This window comes from Phasianus colchicus, chromosome 2 (genome assembly GCF_987193195.1).
Source record: "Phasianus colchicus chromosome 2, bPhaCol1.hap1.1, whole genome shotgun sequence".
Classification (NCBI taxonomy): Eukaryota; Metazoa; Chordata; class Aves; order Galliformes; family Phasianidae; genus Phasianus; species Phasianus colchicus.
In genome coordinates this window covers 14,803,115-14,820,688 of record NC_143437.1, presented here as the reverse complement: position 1 = coordinate 14,820,688, position 17,574 = coordinate 14,803,115, and the positions used below count along the sequence as shown (strand labels likewise).

The 17,574-nt window shown below is 40.6% G+C and overlaps 1 long non-coding RNA gene across 12 annotated transcripts in view; it reads right to left on the bottom strand.

The window, feature by feature from the left end:
* LOC116231831 (uncharacterized) overlaps window positions 1-17,574 on the bottom strand; it is a 287,614-nt gene that overhangs the window by 72,754 nt on the left and 197,286 nt on the right. For all 12 annotated transcript variants that reach the window (XR_016463972.1, XR_016463974.1, XR_016463975.1 and 9 more), the window contains one exon: window positions 5,883-5,966. This is a non-coding gene — a long non-coding RNA (uncharacterized LOC116231831). The remainder of the gene's footprint in view (window positions 1-5,882; window positions 5,967-17,574) is intronic.

Genomic DNA, 17,574 nt, shown 5'->3' with positions numbered 1-17,574 from the left:
ATGTAAATTCATTTTTAAAAGCCAAACAGATGAAAATAATTTTCACAGCCCCACAGCTGTTCTATGTATTTTTTTTGGACCAAATCAGAGTGAAACGTGGTGCAGATAATAACCCTAAATTTGGGTAGATAAGCCCCACACAACCAAATTGTCAGCATATTCCCAGCTTCTCCCCATCCTGGCAGTCTGTGAGCTCAGTGAAAGATGAGCATCTCCATCCCTTCTCAGGGCCCTTGTCTCCTTTCCAGTATGATTTGTCTGGGGCAAGATGCTGTCTTCAGCACGCTGCCGCTCACCCAATGCTCTCCAGGTCCCAGCTGAGCCCCAGGTGAGCTGGAAAGGATGGGCAGCACTGTTCTGGTCTTTTCCTTGCTCTCTCCATGCATCTTTTGACATGAGACAGAGGGGACAAAATACTGTGAACAGACAGAAGCCCTAAAGCCATGGTCTCCGAGGTGACACTGTCAAGCTCCAGACCACAGAAACAGATGGACTTTACAGTTGTGCTTATCCTTGGTTATTTTCCTATAAACCAACCCTGCCAGCAGCCAGTCAGTGCTTTCTGCAACTTTCATAGCACTTAGTGGAGCAAGACCTTAGGTTGGCTTTGAAAAACTAAAAAATTCTCTGTTTCAGAGCCAGACAACACATGTCCAGGAACTCACTGTCATGCTCTGGTCTGCACTGCAGTGCTTGGTAGGAGGCTGAGCTGCCTTTTCCACAGGATGGCCCTGGCACCCCATGGACATCCTCAGGGTGGAAACAGGAGCTGCTATCAGGTGACAGTGTTATTTTGGGTTGGTCTTGAGCGATTCTCCCCTTGAAGCGAGCCTACCCCTTGTTCTTACCAGGCTCTGGGACAAGTCTCCAAAAGAAATGACAGGGAACATAAAAAGCTACAATACTTTCAAAAGTCCAAGCTGGCATCTTCTCCAGCCAGAGGTTCCCAAATGACTTTGAAAACCTTGCTCTAAATGTTTTCTTTAGGACCATTTCATTAAATTGAAGGGTTTAAAATGTTTTTTTATAAAAATTGCTGAGCTTCTGAAAGCAATACCTTGGGCACATGCAAGTGGAGCATTCAAAAAACAACCACTTAAAGGTGACACCAAATGGAATCAGTTGTGTACTTCAGAGCAGGCTTAGGACACCTGGGCTCATCAACTTCCACTCCTCATTATATTTAGCACAAAACCCTCTCGAGGCCCTGTGGATGAGGAAGAAGAGGTCTGGGGGTGCCCTTTCCCACACAGCCCCCTCAGTACTGGGTTATTGCACTATATTTTTTTATTTTTATTTTTATTTTTTAAATATGCAGCAGCACAATATAAAATCCATTTAGAAACTGGGCTTGCTTGCTGCTATTAAAGAATCCATCAGTGAATTTCATTTTTTATTGGTTCAGTTACAAAACTCACAGCAGTGGTGTTGTGTTTGTTTTTCCAGAGCACCAATAAAAATCTTTTTGATTAAAAAAAATGAGAGAAAGAAAGAGAAAGAATGAAAAAAGAAAGAAATTAAAAGCTGACCTGGTATAACCCATGTGAGCACTGAACCTCAGCGGTGTTATATAAAAAGAACAAAGAGGCAGCAAAGCCAATAGCTGAGCAAATGCTTGACTGCGGTTACAACCAGCAATGATCGAAACTTGTTTATGACAGCATAAAAATAAGCACGATCAAGCTCTGCTGTATTAAACCAGGTTCAGTTATAGATTGATTACTGAAGAAATATGGCAGATGTAAAGACCCAGGAAGTCAACAAAAGCTCTTTCTCTGCTTTTCCATGGTTCCACTCTTGCTACACACAACCCATACAGTTGGTTCCAGGTATTCTGGATGACACAATGCCATATTGCTTCACAGCTGTCTCTTTACAGACTTTTCTTCCCCTACAAACAAACATCTCAAAATTTATTGCCTTTGTGACTTGCAGTTGCATCTGGCCTACACGCAATCTTGGAACCAAGAGGAAAATTGTGAGCAATAGATATTGTAAAGACAAATATCCCAAAGACAATAGTCACATTGCATCGGGTGCTATGCAGAAAAATTGTGGATACATCCTAAGCCAGGGTCATTGCTTTCTGCAGGAACATACACAGCAAAGTGATAGCCCAGTTGCACTGTGGTTGGGATCTAGGTTTCCAAAATGATGCCTATGAAGAACGAATCTAAGAAGTTTGATTTTCATTTCTTTGGACTGATTGCAATTCTATGCAAATCAGAATATATTGTAATTGCATTATTATGATACAGCTGTAACAGGAAATCAATTTTTTTTTTCAGAGTGAAAACAAACATTAACACATATACTTGATACTGCAAGTCTAGTTAGGCGAGCTGCTTTTTTAAAAAAAATATATTTTTTTTTCCTGCTTTTTTTTGTAAATTATTTCTCAAAATATAATTGGTTAAATATACTTATAAAGAAAAAGCAATTAAAGGAAAAAATGCTTTAAAATACATTTTTTTTCCCCAGTCTCAACTAGGAATACTAACTTTCAAAATATCAGCTAGAATATATTTTTATGGCTTAGTCTGTGGATGAAAAACGCAAGTGGGGTAAAACCAAGAATTTTTAACATTTCATTTGTGTGTCTAATTTTTTTTGTAAGTCCTAGAAAAGTAAGAAAATAAATTCTCTTTTAGTCATAGTTGTCAGATATTATCTGTTACAGCTTATGAGATGTTAATAAGCTGCTCAGCTTTGGAGATCATTAAGACCTGTTGATTGTCAGCTGGCCCATGACAGCACAGGTGCGAAGGCATGGCTTTTGGTATGAATTCCACAGACATTCATATAACCCAGAAACATCCTCACAGGCAAGAAAGAGGGGAACAAACTTAGGCTGACTAAAACAGCTGTTTGAAACTGGAATTAATATTTGCAAACACTCTGTCAACTTTGGCTGTCTTTAGAAACGATCTTCAGAGGACCACAAATCCTGTGAAGAATCAGATGGCATGAGTGTTGCTAAGCCTCTCAGACACTTTCAAACATCTTTGCTTTACAGCTTGTCTAACTTTGAGAAGAAATTAAGGCCAGCTGTCTTTGAATATACACTTATCAGTGTCTGCATGGCTGGATACTGACAGTGCATTTACCAAGTCCAGCTTAATCCACTTGGGAAACAAGCCATTAAATAATCCCTAGGAGAGAGCTGAGCAAGAGCATCCACTCTGGGCATTACTGTGCTTCGCAGTCACGCTCCAGCTTAGTCCGTATATGCAAGTGCTTGGACTTCAGATAAGGAGGTGTTAACTGAGTGGGAAGTTTGTCACAGTCAAAAATCTCCTAACGCCTGGGAAAAGACACCATGCACAAGAGCAGGAGCCCATGTTCTTTTTCTGTCTTCTTGTGGGTGGGAAACAAATAGACTGAGCAAATAGCACACACAAGGAAATCTTTGGGGATTAAAACATGATATGCTGTATTTCAAACAGAGATTTAGATAGGCCTCATAGAAGAAGGAATGTCTCCCTCACAGCTTCTATGTTATCCTGATGCTTTTCTTGTTTTCTTCTCTCACCAGGACTTCTCTCCAAATGAAAGTTCATTTGCCATTGGGGTGCACGTACAGAAAACAGCAAAATCAAACTACTATTTTTGCTGGGGCTTTTTTTTTTTTTCCACCCTGTCGGCAGAACAGATCTTAAACGGACACAAGAAAACTATTATGCTAAGACTGTTCCCAGAACAGGAAAAGTCCTCTCCCATCCTCATTAACATTGTAAAAAGTATTTCAGGCTTGCAAGTGCTATAGGAAAGGTTTGACAGACATGACTGTTGACTCAGAATATTAGGAAGGATTGGAAAACAACTGGCTGAAGCTTTCTGAACATCAGCGTGACTGCCAAAGAAAGCATCAGCACCCATTACTTCATGAACCAACATGTGATTTGCAGAAACGCTTACATGACTTAGAAAGTCTAAATCCCACTTTCAGAGGGGGCTTAGTCATCACAAAGTGATTTGAACATCTCAGTACATTTGAGATTCTGACTATTCAAAGTGCAACTTCCAGTGGAAATGAACAGTTGATCATAAATTTCAAAGTACGAGATTCCTCCTACACAGGCTGTTGGGGGAAATCAAAGCCCTTGTGAAATACATTTCCTCCAGCATTACCTCCACACCTGCACTGAAGCCAGAAAGTGCTACAATAGCAGTATCCTACATCTGCTAACAAAGGCTGAGGTGGTACACATGGAGATATCTATGTGGCAGCAACATCAGAGAGTGTTGCTGGGAAGAGCTGTGCTTTTATAGGAAGTGGGCAACTTCCCACACGTGTATGAAGTTGCTAAAACACAAACTTCTCACCCATAAAAACACAATATACCTTCTGACTTTGCATGCAAAATTCTTAAAAAAAAAAAAAAAAAAAAAAAAAAACAACCAAAGAAAAATACACAACAAAGAAGGACATTTACATAATGCAGAAACATTTTTGATTCAGTGAGCAAATAGAGATTGAGAAGCTTCAGTGCACATTGATCGGATAGGACTGCAGTTTTCTTTCATTTTGTTAGAACCATGCAACAAGGATGTACTGCATCAGGCCTAGTCTAGGAGACTGTTTCTTTAATATGGAATCTGCACTTGTTTAAAACAATCTTCTCACTTTTCGCCATCATAATCACAAGAAATTAACCACCCATCTGCTGTAAATGGGTGAAGCTGCTACATCAATATTTTATCAAAGGCACAACAAGACTTGTACTCTGGCAGATATTATAATAAAAATCACTGCAAAAAGTAACAATCAGCAGAGAAATTTGTGTCCTTACAGCATAGGATCTGGTGTATTAGTTTGGCACACACATAAGTAGAAAAACTGACCTGAAAATTTGACCTAAGGACTCCGGAGGGTAGAATAGAGGGGGAAAATTGCATCCCTTGCCTTGCTGGCCACTGTTCTTTTGATGCAGTTAGTCCAGTATACTTGTGGCTTTCTGTGTCACAAATGCACAGAGTTGGCACGTGTCCAGCTTTCCATCCACCAGCACACCCTCCAGTCCTTCTTTGCATGGCTGTTCACAATGAGTTCTTCTCCCAGTCTGTACTCATATCTAGGATTGCCCCAATCATATGCAACACCCTGCACTTGGCCTTGTTGAAACTCATTAGGTTCTCATGGGCCCACTTTTTGAACACATCCAGGCCCATTTGGATGGCATCCCTTCCTTCTATTGTGTGAAGTGCACCACTCAGCTTGGCGTCATCAGCAAACTTGCAGAGATGCACTCAATCCCACTCTCTATGCCATTAATGAAGATATTGAAGAGCACAGGTCCCAAGACAGACCCCTAAAGGACACCACTCGTCATGAGCCTCCAACTGGACATAGATTAGTTAACCACAATTCTCTGACCACATCCAGCCAATTCTTTAACTACTGAACAGTCAACCCTTCAAATCCGTATCTTTCCAATTTTGTGATAAATTTAGTCATAATAATCATATATCAAGCTTCAGGCTAAACATTTTGCCATTTAGAAGCCTTAGATCAGCAGCTGAAGTGGTATTTAGGTTTAATGGGCACACAGTAAAGTGCTGCTTAACTAACCAGCACCAAACCTAACATGAGTGTTTCAAAATATGATTAAAGTTCAAGAATTCTCTCTATGAAAATTTCCATTTTATTAACTAAAAAAAAAAGAACACTGAAAATTTTCCACAGAAAAATGCCTTAAAGTAAAATATTTCATTTTGAATCAATTCAGTGTGAATGGAACACCTCCCACAAAGGAAAGTTTATTTGTGATGATATATTACCTGATACAAACTGAAGTGCCAAATACTAAAACCTCATTTTTTTTTAGTGAGTTAGGCTGTTTGCTTGGACTACCCAAGATGAAGAACAGAAATCCTCCTACCTCAGTCCATTTAGAAGATGTCTGGAGACACATGATTCTTGCCTTATGACGGCCTCATGTTATCACTCACATCTGCATGAGCCTCTGCAGAAACAAGAAGAAACAAAACCGAAGAGACCGTAAAGAAACCTTGAAAGAGAAAGACCATGTGATAACTAGAATAGCTAGAGGCTTTTTTTTTTTTTTAAATCTATCTTGCAATACAAATGAGGCATCTGAAAATTAGCTAAGATCATACTGATGGTCTTCCTAAGGAGTGCTATGGCACAATTAGGGAAATGATGCAGATGATTTGCTAAGCATCACCATCATGACTTCCAAAACCATGGAAAAGTACTGTTCCAAAACGTCAAAGCATTGTTTTCATCTATAATGCCAGCTGAGCAGGCCAGTGAATTCATTCCTGCTTACCAATAAACTTTTATTTAGTTTTCCACTGTGAGATTAGATCATGCAGGAAAAGTTCAAAATAATACCGTAAAAAGAGATGAACTCACACAAGATTTTCATTGGTCATTGGAAAAAAAATAAAAAAAACTGTCAAACTACTGAAAATGAATTAACTTTGGATACTTGAATACATAAACATTTCTGTAAAAATGCTTCAGGACAAAAAAATTTATTTACCGTGCCCTCCAGGGAAATGTACCTCATCAATCCCTTGTCACTAAATCACTTGCTAACAGTTATGGTGTGAGGTAAAGTGCTGTTTAGTCCCAATGAGTTTAAAGACCTTGATGCCTAATGAATTCTCCTATTCATACTGGAGGTTACATCTGTACTAGGCTCTTTTAACAACCTGGTGCTGAAAAGATCTGATGTAATTTTATTATTTACTAAACAGGTGTCAGTAATCATATCCAATGATGTCAGGCAGCTTGATGGGAATTTGCTTTAAGATGACTATCAGAGACAGTACTCCATAACCATAAAAAGGCTCTCCTCTAGGTAGTCAGAGCCTGACAGCACGTTTACCTGGCTGACTGAGTGAAGGCTAGTTAGTGTCATCATGAGCAATTACTGAGGGTAGTTCATAGTGCCAGAGTTAATTCTGAAAACCTCATTAACAAAGTTAAGACTTATTAAGTTCTTGGGGTTTGCTTCCTAGAGGAGCCTTTGCTCACGCAACTGAGCACCTCAGCAAGCACAGAACCTGGGTCCTTCCCTCCACCAAAACACGCCTGTGGCTATCCTCCCATGTGCTCAGCAGAGCTGCACCCTTTCAATAGAACACATGGGCACATCTCATTCACCCTGGTTACAGAGGGTGAGTACAAAGGGTTTTTTTGTTTGTTTGTTTGTTTTTATCATTAGGAGATAATGAAAGAGCTGTCAGTGCTGTGCTGCTTCACTGCTGTAAACTAGCCTGTAGGCTCTCAGATTGTTTCTGAGTTACTTCTTGAGTAACCCCATGGCCACCCCTTCTGGGCAGGACAAATCCAAGCACGGGGCTGGAATTAAAATTGCTTTACATTTAGTAACTTGTGCAGCATTGATGTGCAGTGGGTTTGCAAAAGATTTTGGCTTTGCATCACCATTCCCTTGGCATGAGAGAAATCTGTGGCAAAAGGCAGAAACGCCGTCTTCTGGATGACTTATGCCTGGGCCATTTGCAAGATGAGGCTCCTCAACTTGTAGAACTTATTTTCCTCCTAACATAAAGTTTATCTAGGCTATTAAATATTTCCACCAGATTTGCTTTTAAGACAAAAAAAAAGTCTGTTTTAGCTAATTGAAACTTTTCACAGAAAACAAACCAAAAAATTCTACAACAGAAGGAAGATTTTGGCTGAAAAACTTTCTTGTTTCAGCCTCACACTGAAAACTTTCCAGGTTAGACTAAAAAAAAAATGTTTAGTCTTCAGTGACAATGTTAAATTTTCCATGGAAAAAAGAAATGTTTCCCAGAGATGTTAATAAGCTACAAGCTGTATTCCTCATTGCTGGAAACGTATTTGTTTGACTATATAATTTCAGGCACTAATTTTGCATTCATATGCCTAAAGTTTTAACAGCAGATTGCTTATTTTCATCAGAGCAGCAAAACAGCATCAAAACCCTATACAGGCTTTCATTGCACATATACAGTCATCCTAATTTGTTCAGTTTGACACGTAAATTAAAGGCATTATAAAGTGGCATTTGAATTCACAGCAAACTTGCTACCAGTTATTTCATCTGCACATGGTCAGTCTACTTTGGCTCTACTCGATGTTGGTAGTTTGCTCTAACACACTTTCCAAAACGTGTTATATTAAACACACACTTCTTCAGATTTGAAGAGTATATCATAAGCCTGGAAGTTTATCTACTTTTTCCAGCTACATCAGTTGTATCTTATAAAACACATTACCAAGTTCTTGTCTTGTTTACATCCCACAAAGGCAGTCTTAGTATAGAAAATGAACGTTGACTCAACGGAATTGAATGGGCTTTGTCAAACTAGGATCCTGACAGGTTGTGGGTTTTTTTTTTGCATCCACCAATACATGATACCAGTAAATTTCAGTATTTTGTTAGCTTAAATAGAAAAGTTTCTACTCTGTAAGAACTAATTTTCCAGCTCTAAGACTATGTGATTTTTAGAGTTTTTTTCCCTTTCAGTTTTGTTACTAGGTAGTTAGTTCTTCCTTCCTTAATGGCTATTTAATAAGACCCAGCTGATGCTCAATGAAGTGACCAAGCAGCACCTGAAAGAGATGGGATGTAACATTCATATAAAGTGCCTGAGTACAATCATTGTTATTAAAAGGATAACCAAATGAATTCATAATGATGGGACACTCATTTCAAAGTGTTTCCATAGCTGTTACACATCAGGAAAAATAGGGAAGTTACCTCATTTTCTCCAATCCTAAATAACCTAATAAACTCACCAAAGAAATTAATTAGCCAATATTTCTTGAAAATTCATAACAAAGTTTCCATTTTTCCGTCAGATAATTCCTTAGTGCATTCTGGTTTTTAACTTCCTTCAAGTCTGGATCATTTTGATGTGTGAACAGACATTTTGTGTTTCCATGGGTTATTTCCACAGGTTCAAATATCTTATGTAATTGACATTTTCCTGCTTACAAAAGCTGTCAAACTTAAAAGTAGCAGTTGATTGATAAAACATGGGTTTTGTCTGTAACTTAACTTCATTGTTGGGGCTTATTGCTCAAGCTCTGAATGACTCCTCTCTTCAAAGTGACATGCATTCAATTTTTTTTTTTTTTTTTTTTTTAAAGCACCTACGTTTTAAAGCTTAAAAGCAGCAATTGCTTTTTCTTTTTTTTCTTACAGGTAGATCTCAACAATTTCTTCTCTTTACAATTGCTACTTTTTAGATAAAGACTGCAACTTGACTTTAAGTCCAAGCTCAGTATAATAGTGATTCACAAACATTTATTCTTTCCAATCCTGACAATTAGAAACAAGAAAACAAAAAGAGCACTACATCCATGGCATTTACAGAGGACTACAGCTATATGGGCCATAAAGCAAATGACAAAGACCGTTTATAATAACAAAAACAACAATTATGAAAAGAGCGTTTCTTCTAGCTATGACAAATGCAGCGCAGTGTGATCCAGAGCCCTATTGGTATTTTTTTGTTTGCTTGCTGGGTTTTGGGTCTTGCTCTTGGTTGAGGACATGAACAAGTTGGTATAATTGAAACAGACACAGTGATAGTGCAGAGGAGTGTGTGGAGATGGCTGTTGCCTTTGTCTCTGTGCAAACCATCCTCAATGTGATGCTTCGTGATGGGCAACCATCTGTGTTTTCCACCTGAACATCAATTTACATTGCAAACACTCAGCAGCTTCTTAACAGCACTTCACTGTTACTGCCCTTTATGCTCAGATAGCCAAGATAGGGATCACAGAACCCCTTCATTGCCCACAAACTTCTCAGTAGTACTGCACCCTGATTTCCTTCACATGGGGCAGAAAACCAGGAGGCAGGTAACATCTGATTCAATAGAAATGCTCTGCTTTGCCCCCCGCAGGGCATCTCGCGTGGTGATGGCCTCCAACAGCCTCCTTGAACCTGCTATGCTCAGAGGTGTCTCAAAACCACCTGTCCCAGCCTGTCTGGGCTTTAATTCTGCACCACTGTAGGCAGCGCAGTCTCAGAATCAAATTCAATTGTCCTGAGCAGGGTTGGATTGAAGCAAGCGCCAATTTTTTTTATTTTTAATTTTTTTTTGAGTCAAGGCCCAGATACAGTAGTTTCACATGCCTTTGGCAGAAAAATGTTATTGCTTTCTGAAGCAGTTGTTTTTTCAATGACATGACTTCCTGCAGGGGCGTTTTAATTATTGTTGGTGTATCAGCTAACTTAGTTATGTATCGCTTTGAAGTTTTTCTTTGCATCTGATAGTAAGAGGATAGCAAATAAACACGACTGTGTTTAGTCGCTTCCCCTTGACCTGCATAGGCTTGGTGCAGCTTCTTCTTTGGATTATGCAAGCATAGGGCAGATGGAAAAGGAGGTCCAAAGGCAAAATGCATGTACTGACACCTTTATGCTAGCAAGTGCGTTCTCTTAAGCTGCCCATATTAACAGTCAAATGGAAGTCACACACACAAACTCCACAATGGCAGGTCAAACCCTGAAGACAGAAAATTGCTCAAGACTAAGAGGGTGCACAAATGTGTTAAAGGACCGTTCCCAGGTGAGAAAAAAAATAAAGTCACAGATTTTGAACCAAATACATTGCAGCAAGAGTCGCTACGCTGTGGCACAGCAAGATTTGCAAGTGTTTGCATATAATTGCATGAAGTGATAGCCCAGCTACCCACAAAACAGACGCAAGGAAATCTTCCTTGTTGTACTGCCAAGGTAGGATGGAAGGGCTTGATGCTAGCCAGATGGCAGCAGAGTATGCACAACCTACAGCGAGCTGCTGAAATACATCTCAGCTCAAGTCTCCTATTACTTCAATGCTTCTAACATATTTATGTACCAAGGGCTGGGTGATGACACCTCATTGCACTCAACTTCGAGTCTTCACTTTGAACAATTTATCTCCTCCCAATCCAGGTAAGTTAAGTATTTTAGATTTCATTTACTTCTTCCTAAGTTAAACACCAGAAAGTTGTTTTCTACTTAATAACAGCAACAAAGCAATTCAGAAAAAAGCCGGTTCCTGAAAGGCAGCTTGCCAGCAGCCAGATGAAACATTTAAAACCACTGACTGCAGAGTACATGCATACTATGGAACTGTGAGCTGGGTCACTCATTTTGGGGAAACCCTCTCTCGTCTTGTAAGAATTTGAATAATTTTTATAGTCAGATGGGAGAGATTTTCTGGGATCACTGAACTTTCTCCCTTCCTACCAAAGGCAGTAAGAGAAGGTACCATGTGAACAGCTTTTAGCAGAAGAAGTTATTATTAATGGTTTCTTCATTAACAGGGCAATTTCAGTCCCATTCTGCCTCTCCCATTGAGGATGGAAGTTCTCATCTTTCAAAAGCAATCTGAGCAAGCCATATGAGGATTTCACCATTTGTGGCTTGGGAAAGTAGAGATGAAAGACTTCTAAAACCTTTTGCTTGGATTTGTTTTCTGCTCTGTGATGATTATGACATTACTCACCACATGTGCCATCTTCCCATCCCAGGAGACAGTTCTGGGGAGACCCAGTGGACAATATAACTCATTTCTTACTTACAGGCTTGCAGTTTCCATCTGGTTTTTGCCACCACAGCTGAGGTCCCAATCAGAGGGTTGTGAAGCTCAATAACTTCAGCACTGTTTACATTGGGAATGTCTCAAAGGAAGGACACAATCCTACTTCAGGGCTACATGGAGCCATAAAACTTTGTGTTTCTATAACAAACTGTTTTTAAAGGCCTTATTTTTTTGCACTGAATGCTGTGCCATGCTGAGGAAATGCCTTAAAGATGGAAGATGCATCCACATAGCCACTTGTGAGAGCTCTGTGACTGCACTCACTACTCATGGGATGCAGAAGTCCAAATAAACAGAAAGAAATCCTCCAGCTGGCTCTCCACTCCCACTTCCAACCCTGTACACTTGGTGTTTAACATTTTCAAAGAGTATAGACTTTTCCCATAAAATTTGGAGTACAGCAGCAAAACTGAGTAGAACATGAACCTGGAGATCCTTTGCGCTTTCAGGTCTTTCTGCCTCCCTCTTTGGTAAGGCTTGTTTTCAAATCCAAAGCCTTTCTGCCAGCCACTAGTGAATAAACTTCATTTAATAAAAGGACAGGACTCAACACTCGGCTCATATGCCACAGTCACACAGCCTGCCCACACTTGTGGCCACAGCACCAAATAATGTTCTGAAATTCTATTGCTTCAGACCCACAACAATCTTTGAACCTACACAGATGTCCAAAGATGAAAGAGGAAGCGAAGCTGCTGAGTTCCTTTCCTGCCATGACAGAAGAGTACACGCCAGTCAACTACTTCCTACAGTCAGCCCCACCCTCTGAAATTCTGAGAAAAAAGCTCAGCTAATGAGAATTGCAGCACTGTTCACTCCACAGTAGTTAAGGATGTATTCATTATAAATCCCCTTTTCAAGGTTTCTGTCATTCAGCCATAAAAATCATTCTAGGTTGAAATTTAGCATCCAAGCTTTCTGCCCAAGGACAATATTTTTGACAGAATTTGGAAACAATTGGTTTGGCAAAGCGCATCTGAAGTTTTAAGCAGCGCAAAAAAGAATGGTGGCTAGTGGTGTCAGATGCTATTACTTTATGCTCTTATAACTTAAAAACAACTAATTTAGTTTCTGTGGTTGTTATTACTCCATAATTTCCTCTGAAATATTTGGCCCATTCCTAATAACAAACTCCTGTAAATTGCTAGCACTGCTCTAAATAGAAATATAATAGCATTCCTAGGCCAAATCTTCAGCTGCTATAAATTAGCTTAGTGTCATTGCTGCCCACGTTCAGCAGCTGAGGTGTTGGCTCCAGGTGTTCAGCAAAACTCACTTGGTGTGAGCATGTTTCTGGCTGGCTCCATTAGTCCTTTGCTGGGCAGTTCCCAAGAATTTAGAAAGCAGATGGTTAGGTAATGTCTTCAGGATCTGACAGAAGCGGTCCTGCTCTCATCAAAGCCTGTTGCTAAACATCACTTGACTTCATGCGCTGAAGTCAACACCTCCACCTAGAACATGCAAAGTTTTCCTGGGAAGCACTGTCGCACCAGGAAGTTAGGCTGGCTGCATCCAAACCAAAATCTAAGTCAGGTTCCCTCAGTGCAATGAATCACACACGTTTAGTTTCTCTTGTTTTATCCCTGGAGCAGCTGCTACCTGAGAAACAGCTGTTAAATTCAACCTGGTTGTATTTCATGCAAGACCATATGTTTCAGGTACACTGCATCCTGAGGCACAATAATTGAACTATGTTAATGGTAACAAGTTGGTTCTTTCGTGCCATAGGGAAGTCCAGTGCTTGCTTCTGTTTGAATTCATGCAGCAGTTTTTTGAGTGGAATCTTGTACACTATGGATGAGGATTTGGGTGTTTTCAGAAAGGCTGATCACGACAACTCCTTCCCCCTTCTTCTTGCATTCACAGAAATGATATTTTTCTTATGAAAAACTGAAGTTTGGATAAATGAGTACTTTGGAAATTTCTAGCTAATTTCTGAATAACTTAACAGTTCCTCTCCCATTTGAACTGATCTGCAGAGTAAAACCCAAACTCATCGTACCGTATCAGTATAATGTTTCAAATCAGCACTTCTGCCTACTGCAAGCCTTCTGCAGATCCAACCAGAAGTCACTTGAAACAACAATGCAGCTGGAGGTGGGTGGATTCTCTCTCCATGTCAGTGAAAGCTATTATGTGATCCCACATCTATTAATTGTTCAGTGGCCATAACAGCATCCTAGGTCTAAAATGCTGCGAGTTTATGAATCAGCTTTCCCTTAAAGATTGCTTATCCAGACAGAAAAAAAGAGAGACAAACAAGGAGGCTCCAACCAATGACAACAATGAAATGACATGACTTCTTTCCAATCCCTGTAACAGCAACAGGGGTGTGGAACAGCTCGATCTATTATTTTCAGAATAATATTTGTTGATTCCTTACTTCCCTCTGCAATACCATCACATTTAATCATGAAAGTCAGCATAAGGTTTTACTTGGCATCTGCGTCTACTGTAGTGTAGGGAATAGAAATTTTGGGCCTCTAACAGCTGTGGAGAAGGGCCTTAAATATTACATCATTTATCAGCAGTGCTTCCAGAAAAAAAGGAAACATTCCACAAAAAGATAATTTACTTGTCTTAATAATGTAAGCAGAAATTAAAGTGTAGAAATCCCTTCTGGCAATATTTTTGACAGTTACCTTCATTTTCATCATTGCTGACTGCACATATCTACTTTGAAAATGAATATGCTTTCTACTTCAAAAGGAAAAAGGTACACAGGAAAGGAGTATGAGAAGGACCTTATAATGTAGAAATTCACTGACTGCAATATTTTTCAGGAAGTTTACCTGCTCTGAAGTTCAGATTTTCTACCTTTGAGAGTATTAGGGAAATGTTACATCATATTCACTAGGAGAACATGCCAGGGTTTTGGCTCAACCCCACCAAAACTTTTAACTAAATGTGCATTTAGGCAAAAAAATATGATATGTACAGCATATATACTCATGACTTCTTCCTAGTCAGAATAATAGGAATAATTCAGGAAAGGATCCACTGAGAAGGCGAGTCTCAGTTTCCATGTTATGTTTACTGCTGCCATTAATGTCAGGTTCTAGGTTCCTCAGCTACAATTAGACCTCTTCTGTGCTTGGCTCTTTATAAAATCAGAAAGCTAGTGTCCTAGTCTCAAACACTCTACTGTGGGTACAACTGAATAGCACCAGGTCTAGGAGGTCCTGTCTTGCACTGGCATAACCAAAGGCCAGGGAGGCCAACAGCTCAGGGCTAAGCAAATAGCCTTCTCGAGAACACAACCTTTGATAATACATGAAAAGCGGCACAGGAAGCCAATGACAGAAGTGGGAATAGAGCCCAGACCTCATTTTCCTAACTACAGCAAACTGTCCCACAAGAGGGAGATACACGTGATGTCGAACAGTGCCATGATCTTCGCTGAGATATGTCCAATGAATGTATGTTCTCCCTAGAGCTGCATTAATCCAGCTCTATTACAGCGCAGGAAAGCTGTGCACATTCAGCCCAGCCAACCAAATAAGAGATAAGTGGTTTCCAAGTTCACTGTGGGGATCTCAGGCTCTTCGGATGCAAACTGCGTGAAAGTCGTCTGACTGCTGGGTGGACAGCCTGGGTACTGACACCAGTGGTGTCAGGTAGCAATAAGATCCTATGGGTGCACGCTGTGTGTAAGAGTTGCCTGACTAAACTCTTGTGCAGAAATCAGCACTGAGCCAAACTTGATTCTCTTGTCTAACAAAGACTTAATTACTGCAGAGAAAATACCCCAGAGGGGTTGGGATGAAACAGATTCTCAGTCAAATATAGCTACACTCAGCATGAGTTACTCCTTAATTCTTGCAGAAACGACAACAAAGCAGATCCCAGTTGACACTAGCACTAATTACCGTTACATCAAGCCTGTAACAGTTGAGAAGAGAGTGATCTTAGGACCGGATCTTTCAGCAGGTTTCAAAGAAACCAGCCAGTCTCAACAATTTCTATGAATACCACAGTACCTACATGGTTTCAAATTAATAAATACATGGCCATTTCCAACATCGTTTAGAATTCAAGGGTTACATACACAGTTTATACCATGCAAACTAACTCTTATATGAGTGCAATTCAAGAGGACAGAAAAATACCTGCAAGTTGTCTTCAACTGAAATACCTCACTGTTCTTGTGAAAAGGTGGTTGGGGGTGGGAAACTGCTCACAGCACTGTTAGATAAAAACATTGTTTGCACAATAATTACTATTAAAAAAAGTCAAGGCAGTTTTCATAGACCTGTGAGCCCACTCAGTCATTTGGGGTAAGTGAACGTAAACTTAACTACTGAAGTAATAATGAAGTATCTAGTTCTGCCAGAAGGATGCATTCAAAAATTATTGCTTAGACACTGAAGGATGAGATTGGCTTACCACTAACAATTTTTTAAGAAAACAGATTTCTGTTTTGTTGGTCTGTACTGTGCTTGTTTTCAAATCTTCCTATGCAACCATAAGGAAAAGAAAGCCAAGTATAGAAGCACCATCAGACATATCTATTTATCAGGATACTCTGATTATTTCAGATGCTGAGCTTGGCTTCCTCTGACATTACCAAGCTCTGAAACAATTTTCTGACAGCTGCTCTGAAGAGGGTAGCATGATTCTGGACCCTACCCAGCAAGACCATACTATCTCAAACTCACACAAACACAAATAGAAAGTGAGCAGCCCAGGGGAGAGCGAAGGCAGAGAGCAGTATGACAAGGACATGGGGAACCTCACCCTGCACACAGCTATCAGCCAGGCAGGAAGTTATACTTTCCTTATTTATATCCTCCCTAAAAGTGAGTTACGGAATACTGGAAGAGCAATGTAACAACTACATTCCCCAGATTGACCTCCAGCACCAGATATTAAGCCCAGAAAGCACCAGATGCACTGCAGCCTGATGAGCTGTTGGCAGAAGGTGGCTGCTTCAGAAGTGCGAGGCTGAGAGACCAGCTCCCTGCACAGCCACGGAGCTGCGGCAGTACAAACACCTGCCCCAGTCCAACTGGCTCTCCTCACCAGCAGCCTCACCAGCAGCCCTGCAAGCCCCCGCACAGTCAGAAGCCCCAGCACCACGTTCCCCCTGCAGAGACGCCAGAGTGAAACCCCACAGCCTCCCAAGCTTCACCTCAGGAAGGGGCATCCAGCCCCAAGTATTTAAATGCATGTACAATGCCCCACACAGAGGCCCTTTATATGAAATCAGTGAACCACTGGATGTTTTAAATCTCAAAATACAGGAGAGTTTTGATTGCGGTTTGAAAAGAAAACTGAAAGGAAATCTTTGGAAGGAGAGCAGATCTCACCTAGAGAGATCCCTGCGAGTGCTGGGGATTAACACACGCTCGCAATTCCTCTTGAATACAAACAGCTTTGTTACACTGCCTGTGACAGGCCTAAGAAGCTTTCATGTTTCAGTTCAGTAACTTCTCATGCTCCTGAAAATATAAAAGGCCAGTGTGAAACAACCCATCTGACCTGGCTTGAAAAATTGTCTGACACTGTACCAGAGGAAGCAATGTGAAGAAATGGCTAGTTTTCCATTGGTCCTAGTCTTTGGTGCTCAGCACTTTCTCCAGACAGCAACATGGCTTTATGCTACCTGAAGAACCTCTCTCAGCTTGCTCCCATTCCCCCTCCACCCCCTCCCAACACTTGATTTGTAGCAAATCACAGCTCTTAGCCCCCTTCCTTTTCCAAAAGGCCAGGATCCAGCTGGAAGCTGGTCCAAGCTGGGTCACTGGGAAACAAAGCAAGGAAAGAGTAAACTGGCAGGGTAATCCCTTGGCAGTCTGTGCTTCTCATTAATGCACAGCACCTCTCAGCTTCCAACATGATTGCTGCCTTGAAGTCTGCCAAAGCACCTTGCAAGGGTATAGATGCCCAGCCAGGGAATGCTGCAGCAGTGAAGAAGATTCTGATGGACATCAGTTAACAGAGGAATGTTTATACGCACTGCTGTGCAAAGCCTCTTCTGATAGCTTTGCTATCTACAACACAAAATACCAC